This window comes from Geotrypetes seraphini, chromosome 6, assembly GCF_902459505.1.
Source record: "Geotrypetes seraphini chromosome 6, aGeoSer1.1, whole genome shotgun sequence".
NCBI classification, from domain to species: domain Eukaryota; kingdom Metazoa; phylum Chordata; class Amphibia; order Gymnophiona; family Dermophiidae; genus Geotrypetes; species Geotrypetes seraphini.
The window spans coordinates 233,741,620-233,750,059 of NC_047089.1; positions in this window are offsets into that span (position 1 = coordinate 233,741,620).

The following is an 8,440-nucleotide window of genomic DNA, read 5'->3' on the forward strand; positions in this document are numbered from 1 at the left end:
CCCAAGTGTCTCGAGTGGTGTTTATGGGAAAATATCACCTTTCTCCTTGCTGCTTAAGTTGCTGGCCCATATGCTGGCTGGGCAGGAAACCCTTGGGGTGAACTCCCTCACTGTTTATCGTTCTGAGAAGCACTGAAGCTAAAAGTGAGCAGAACAAAATTAATTTTAAAATTTTCCAAATCCAACATTTCTCCTAGGACCCCTTTTACACAGTAGCAAGTTCCCCCCCTGGCATAGGCACTGAAGCATTCAATTCCTATTTTGTAAAAGGGGCCTTTATATTTTGTTTTAGGTCAGGGGTCTCAAAATCCCTCCTTGAGGGCCGCAATCCAGTCGGGTTTTCAGGATTTCCCCAATGAATATGCATTGAAAGCAGTGCAAGCACATAGATCTCATGCATATTCATTGGGGAAATCCTGAAAACCCGACTGGATTCCGGCCCTCAAAGAGGGACTTTGAGATCCCTGTTTTAGGTGAAGGAGTGGATACAAGTCTCAGCAGGGATGGCTGAAGAGATTACATCACCTGGCCCATGCCCCGCCCCTTGATCCATGCCCCACCCCCCTGCTCAGTTCCTTTCTCCTTCCTCTTTCCTCTGATGTAACTGCTCAGTCCCAGCAGGATGCAGCTTCATATAAGCATCAGTGTCAAGTAGTAGCGTTAGAGGAGGGAAGTGCTGCATTTCCCTTCCCTGATGCTGCCCCCCACCTCCTTGCGGCAGCTGGACTATGAAGCAGCTCCCTGCCAGGACCGAGCAGCAGGATCACAAGAGGGAAGAGGAGAAGGAGGGAAGTGTTCAAGCTTAACTTATAGGCCAGTGATGATACGGGCTTGATTGTTTGGCGCCTTTTAGCGCTGGAGTGCCTCACCTGGTCCACAAGTTAAGCCAACCCTGAATCTAAGGGACCCTTTTACTGAAGTGCATTACACAGTTAACACTCAAATTAGTGCACATTAAATTTTAACACAGATATGCAATAACTGTGACCATGCCGGCATGACTAAGGCCTGGATGCATTAAAGGTAGTCGGTAATATCCACTGGATTGCTGTTGACCGATTCTCTGGCCGATTCTGAACTAGCGATCAATGCACTACCAGGTTTGCATGCAAACTCGACAGATCAATCGCTCAGTGAGCGATTGACACATGCGCAGAGCCCTAACGAGTGGCAGGGGAAGCAGCCTCCTGTCACTGCTGTTATGGCACTACAACCCCCCCCAAAAAGCAGCAAAAATGGCAGGAGGGATGCCTACTCCCTCCTGCCAATGCGACTCCACCCCCTCCATGCACCCCCAATGCAGCAGGAGGGATGCCCGCTCTCTCCTGCCACCAAAGGCCCTTCTCCTGCACCAGGTGCCCCCCCAAACATCCTCTACCCTCCCCCTTTCTTCCCCTCCAAAAAGGCAGGAATGATGCCCACTCCCTCCTGCCACCAGAGGTCCCTCGCCACCCCCTGAATCCCCCCATTCCTTCTCAGAGACATTGGAAGAGGACGGAGCTCAGTCCGTCCTGCTCATAGGTTTGCCGCTTCTGAATGGCGGGGCTTTCCCTCCCTGGTGCATCATGTGATGCAAGGGGAGGTGCCTAAGGCCCCGCCCCTTGGCAGGAAGATGTGGGCATTCCTCCTGCTGTTTTCACAGGTGCAGAAGGCCATTTCGTGGTGCAAAATATCTGTGCCATTGAAAAAAAAAAACAAAACAGGCTACCCTGTCGGTAACAGTTACCGACATGTCTAAACTGTCGTTTTTTTCCAGCAACTAAAACCCTGTTTTGTTTTGCATAGCCAAACGATGTTAGTGCATCAATCGCTCGGCTACTTTGCATGGAGTTTTAGCTAATTTGCATGGCCGGATCGGAAAATGGGCGATCGAGGGGAAAAATACGTGGTGAGCCAGTTTGTGAATCGGGTCGGTAATAGCGATTGTCGCTAAAGCTGACTTTAATGCATCTAGCCCTATTAGTGCCTGCTAATTTGCTCTGTAACTGCTTCTATGTTAGAGGTCAGGTTGTGCATGTGGACTGTACATTGCAGATAGCATACAGAACTTACCATGTACAGTACTTGTACAGTAAGCATGGGTGTACTGAACACCTCCTCAAAAGGCATCAGTGAGTGCATCTGTGTTTGTAGAAAATAATTTTAACACGCAGTAAATAACTTTTCTATGCAGTAACTGTAGTGGAGATTTTAGACATGCTTCCTGTGCCTTGGGTTTAGCTAATACAGTGATACCTTGGTTTTCGAGCATAATTCGTTCCAGAAGCATGCTCGTAATCCAAAGTACTCGTATATTAAAGCGCATGTCCCCATAAGCCATAATGGCAATGCTGACAATTAGTTCCAGAACCCAAAAGATGCTGAGGAAGTGGCGAGGGGTAGCCCAGGGGTGTGTACCTGCCGGGTGCTGCAGTGCTGTCTCCGTCCGCCTCCTCCGTCTGCCAGCCGCTGGAGAACCCCGCAGTGCCGCTTCGAGGGAATGGAGAACCCCGCAGTGCCGCTTCGGGGGGGGATGGAGAACCCCGCAGTGCCGCTTCGGGGGGGGATGCCTCTTCTGTCCGTCAGCCGCTGAAGAACCCCTGAGCACACACAGCACCGCTTCAGGGGGATTCCTCTGCCGTCCACCAGCCAGCCTTCCACTCCGGGTACCTTCCGCATGTTGGAGAGCCCACGCAGCCGAGTGCCTTCCCACCTGCACTTTGCGTACGATCACGCACAACTTAGATGATTGACGTTGTGCGTGATCATACGCAACGTGCAGGTGGGACGGCGCTCGGCTGCATAGGCTCAGATAGAGGCTCTCCAACACGCAGAAGGCACCCAGCGTGGAAGGCTGGCCGGCGGACGGCAGAGGCATCCCTCTGAAGCGGCGCTTCCTGCAGTGTAAGTGCTCGTTTATCGGGGCAGTGCTCGGTTTGCGAGACGAAAGTTTGCCGAGTGTTTTGCTCGTCTTGCAAAACACTCGCAAACCGCGTTACTCGCAAACCGAGGTTCCACTGTATTTATTTTATATATTTATTTAAACAATTTATATCCCACTTATCCTACAATTCTAGGGGGGTAACAAAAACATATATTCGATAAACATACAACTTTATAAAATTAATAGTAATAAGAACCTAACATTTCAATCAGCCATAAAATAGTTATAATCTATAAAAACAAACAAAAAAAATCCTTTAAAACAAATAGCAACATAGGGACTGTAAGAAGTTACCACATTTCAGTAAAATTTATTTATTTGTCCTCCCATTCCTATTGGGATTTACCTTTAATTGTTGATTCTTTCCTATCGAAAATTGTATTTCTTCCCCTTCTGTCCTATTGTTTGCTTGTTTTGTTTTAATTACTTTGTTTTAATTAGTTTGTTTTGGTGATTTTATACCGTTGCTAACATTACTTTCTATTTTATGTACATTTTAGAAATTTATTTTATTATGTGTACATCGCTTAGTAATTGTAATAGGCAATTAATCAAATAACAAATAAACTTGAAACTTAAAAGGGCTCATAAGAGCTCCTTTTACTAAGGTGCATTAAGGCCTTAATGCGCAGAATAGCGCACGCTAGACCTTAACGCCAGCATTGAGCTTGCGTTATTCTAGAAGCGTAACGCGCGGTGTAGCACGCGGTAATTTTGTGCTAAAAACGCTAACGCATCTTAGTAAAAGGAGCCCTAAGTGTTACATGACGATGTATTTACCAGCTGTGAGATGGATTAAGGTGCTACTGGTTATAGGGATGGACGCTAAAACCTGTTGTAGTATCAAGCAGCCCTCTGGGATGAAAGCTTTAGTCATTTGACCTCAAGTTCTAATTCCTATTTAAATTTCAGGAAATTGTTAAAAACTTATCTCTGTAAGAAAACTTTTGAGCAGCTGAATTGTAATTCCCTGTGAATGCGCAGTTTATTTTATTTTGTTTAAATCGCTGTAAACCGCACTGAACTGTGAGGAAGTTGGCGGCATTTAAGTCAATTGTTACGTTACGTTATGTCCAGCCTTGTGTCGAAGCCTTGACTAAACAGATTTCAACTAAAAGTGCTCTCGTAGGCTTCCATGGCTGGCGTCATGATTGTTCCAATGGTCAAGGTCTTGCCACGTCTAAGCGGAGCTGACTTTTCAGCCATCATGCTGTGGCTTCTTCAGGGCATGCTGTCCAGTTTTGCATATTACAAGATTGTTCTGGGAAGGGTGAGGTGGGAATTAGAGAATGACACAGTGACAAAATTTATCACCGTTCCCGTGGATAACCACGGGAAATAATCCCATGTCATTTTCTAGTGTCTATTTCAACCTCAGTCCTTCTATACCAGCATTCTTCAAAGCAAAGCTTGTGGGTCAGTGGTTGTGGCCATTCATACTCTGATTCTTATGTGAGCCAAGGATAATGAAGCCATTGTGACATCACTGATGTGATTGGCTCTTAGGCACTTGTGGAATGAGGCATTATGACATCACAATATCTGCTCTGGATAGCAGAGACTGTCATTCTGTAGTGTCTGTTTCAACCTCAGTCCTTCTACACCAGCATTCTTCAAAGCAAAGCTTGCGGGTCAGTGGTTGTGGCCATTCATACTCTGATTCTTATGTGAGCCAAGGATAATGAAGCCATTGTGACATCACTGATGTGATTGGCTCTTAGGTACTGGTGGAATGAGGCATTATGACATCACAATATCTGCTCTGGATACCAGAGACTGTCATTCTGTAGTGTCTGTTTCAACCTCAGTCCTTCTACACCAGCATTCTTCAAAGCAAAGCTTGCGGGTCAGTGGTTGTGCCCAATTATACTCTGATTCTTCCCTCTCTCCTTAAAGAATGACATGAAGATGGTTTCCCGCGGTTATCCGCAGGGACGGGAACAGTGATTAATTTTGTCACCATGTCATTCTCTAGTGGGAATATTCACAATTCTTATACTTCATTATGAACTTGAGAGGGAGGCAAAGGGCTGAAAATTCATCTAGGACACATCTTGCACCCTTGTTGTCAAGAGCCATGGATCCACCACCAGGTGTCACCCTTAAACAAAGATCAGGTATCCCTTTGCCTCCTTCCCTGTCTGGATTGCAACTGCTGCCTCCACAGCATCCCCCACCCTGGCTGGCAGAAAATCTAATGCAAGGGATTAAACTGCATGCCAGGGTACAGTTCAGCCATCTATTCACTACTGTATGTATTATCTATTTTATGTAAACAGTCTCTCAGTGCAGTACCTGAAACATGCATTCATTCTTGGCTGACTTACATTCGTAGTAACATAGTAAATGAAGGCAGATAAAGACCTGAACAGTCCATCCAATCTGCCCATTAGTTATACCCATTAAAAATACATGATTAAATTAACTTGTCTCTTCTTTGATATTTCTGGGCCATAGACTGTAAAGTCCACCTGGTATTGTCCTAGGTTCCAAATGCTGAAGTTCCATCTAATCAAGCCATTGTGACATCACTGCTCAGGTTGGCCCTTAGGCATTGGTGGAATGAGGCATTATGACATCACAATCTCAGCTCTGGAATGTTGCTACTCTTTGGGTTTCTGCCAGGTAACATAGTAAATGACAGCAGATAAAGACCTAAACGGTCCATCCAGTCTGCCCATTAGTTATACCCATTAAAAATACATGATTAAATTAACTTATCTCTTCTTTGATATTTCTGGATCATAGACTGTAAAGTCCACCTGGTATTGTCTTAGGTTCCAAATGCTGAAGTTGCCGTCCAAGCTCACTCCAACCTATCCAACCATCCTGTTTGCAGGATATCTACCATAAAGTCTGGCCAGTAACACCTTCATGTTCCAAGTTAGTGGAATTCCCGTTGATGCCCTCCCCAGCCCATCCTATACCAAATCACCACATATGTGACACAGACCGTTCAAGACTGTGCAAGTCTGTCCAGTACCGGCCTTAGCTCTTTAATTTACATTCTTCGTTTTCTAATTAGAGATCCTCTATGTTTATCCCATGCTTTTTTTTTAATTTCATCACCGTTTTCCTCTCCACCACTTCCCTCGGGAGGGCATTCCAGGCATCTACCACCCTCTCCATGAAAAAGAATTTCCTAATATTGCTCCTGAGTCTTCCTCCCGGCAACCTCAAATTATGCCCTCTAGTTTTACCATTTTATGTTCTCTGGAAAAGATTTGGTCATAGGTACCTTCCATTATCCACTATCTACTAGCATTACCATATCACCTGGATTCATTAGCTATTAGCATTTTCTGCTCTGTCACCATGAACATAAATTTAAGAAAAGAGGACTCTTGAAACTAAACCCAATGCAAAATTAACTGGGAGTAAGCATTTTTTTTAATGGAGATGGTGTGATCAAAAAAATACAGTGAATGTTTAAATAAAAAGAAATTATTACAATAAAAGACACATTGCCATTATTCCCCCCTCAAAATACTCCCTCTCGCTTCAAATACACTTATCCCATCGTTCTTGCCACTTTCCGAGGCATTTGTGGAAGTCCTTGTTCGCGATTGTCTTTAGTTGCATTGTCGTGGCTGCCTTAATGTTCTGGATCGATTCAAGTGCAATCCAAAAAAAAAACAAAAAACCCCAAGGTGAACAACTCACCGTGAATACACAACAAAGAAGTGGGGAAGGAACTGTACACATCAACCTGAGATAAAGCAGAGTTTATAATATATATTATAATAGAAAACAATATATATTATAATACAAAACAAGAGATTTTACAGTCGTGTGAAAAAATTAGGACACCCCATAGTAACATAGTAGATGACGGCAGATAAAGACCTGGATGGTCCATCCAGTCTGCCCAACCTGATTCAATTTAAATTTTTTAATTTTTTCTTCTTAGCTATTTCTGGGCAAGAATCCAAAGCTTTACCCTGTACTGTGCTTGGGTTCCAACAGCCGAAATCTCTGTTAAGACTTACTCTAGCCCATCTACACCCTCCCAGCCATTGAAGCCCTCCCCTGCCCATCCTCCACCAAACGGCCATACACAGACACAGACCGTGCAAGTCTGCCCAGTACTGGCCTTAGTTCAATATTTAATCTTATTTTCTGATTCTAGATCCTTTGTGTTCATCCCACGCTTCTTTGAACTCAGTCACCGTTTTACTCTCCACCACCTCTCTCGGGAGCGCATTCCAGGCATCCACCACCCTCTCCATAAAGTAGAATTTCCTAACATTGCCTTTGAATCTACCACCCCTCAACCTCAAATTATGTCCTCTGGTTTTACCATTTTCCTTTCTCTGGAAAAGATTTTGTTCTACGTTAATACCCTTCAAGTATTTGAACGTCTGAATCATATCTCCCCTGTCTCTCCTTTCCTCTAGGGTATACATATTCAGGGCTTCCAGTCTCTCCTCATACGTCTTCTGGAGCAAGCCTCCTATCATTTTCGTCGCCCTCCTCTGGACCGCCTCAAGTCTTCTTACGTCCTTCGCCAGATACGGTCTCCAAAATATTCAGTTCTTTCTTAAGAAATGTTCACATATCAATGTCAAATCTTTTTTTTATTTATGTCTAGAAAAGAAAGTGATGTAATTGCAAGTAAAAAACAAAACGCTATGACCATTGGAGCAGTGCAGAGCATTCAGTGCACCAGCTGGCACTAAATCCCCTCGCACGGTTTTGTAAAAAGGGTGGGGGAGGGTAATTTTTGAAATTGGTGCTTATAATTGAAAGTGTCATGAAAAATCAATTTAGCAATGAGAATTGAGACAGTTACTTTGGAAGCAACGTTTCTTCTAGCTTATCCATGCAAATGTATGGTTAAATATTTGGGTTTGAAATACAGCCCTCCCTCCGTATTTGCTGGGGTTAGGTGCAGAGCCGGCCCGCGAATAGGGAAAAATCACAAATAAGTTTTTGGGCCGGCTCTGATCCGTCCCCGGACTTTACCTGGTGGTCTAGCGGTGACATGGGGCAGGAGCAATCTTCCTATGCTCCTGCCCCGTGCAGAGCCGTCATCAAAATGGCTGCCGCGAGTTCCCGTTGTAGCCTCGAGAGTGGGAACACCTCTCCATGTCCAAGACTTTTTTTTACCTTAAAATACTTTTTCTGGCGTTGGTGTGTATTGATCAAATGGAGTGATTTGTTTTCTAGTATATTTTCCCTTCATTCCTCTTTTCTTGCTATTCCACAATATTTGTAAGTATGCCATAATATGTACACTACCCTCTCCGCATTCATGGTGATAGGGGAATGGCAAGGCAGCAAATAGAGAAAAACTGCAAATAACTTTTCGTATGTTATTCGTGGATTTTCTGTATAAAAAAACAAACAAAAAAAAGACACAAAACCGCGAATAACCTGACCTTTTCCACTGAAGAAAGTGCAGCTGAGAGGATCGATTTTCTATGTGCATCGCCGGGAGCAGTGATTTCCTGTGATGCAAATTTGGGGGCGGGGCCTTCGATTGAAAAACCACAAATAACCAAAACCGCGGACTGC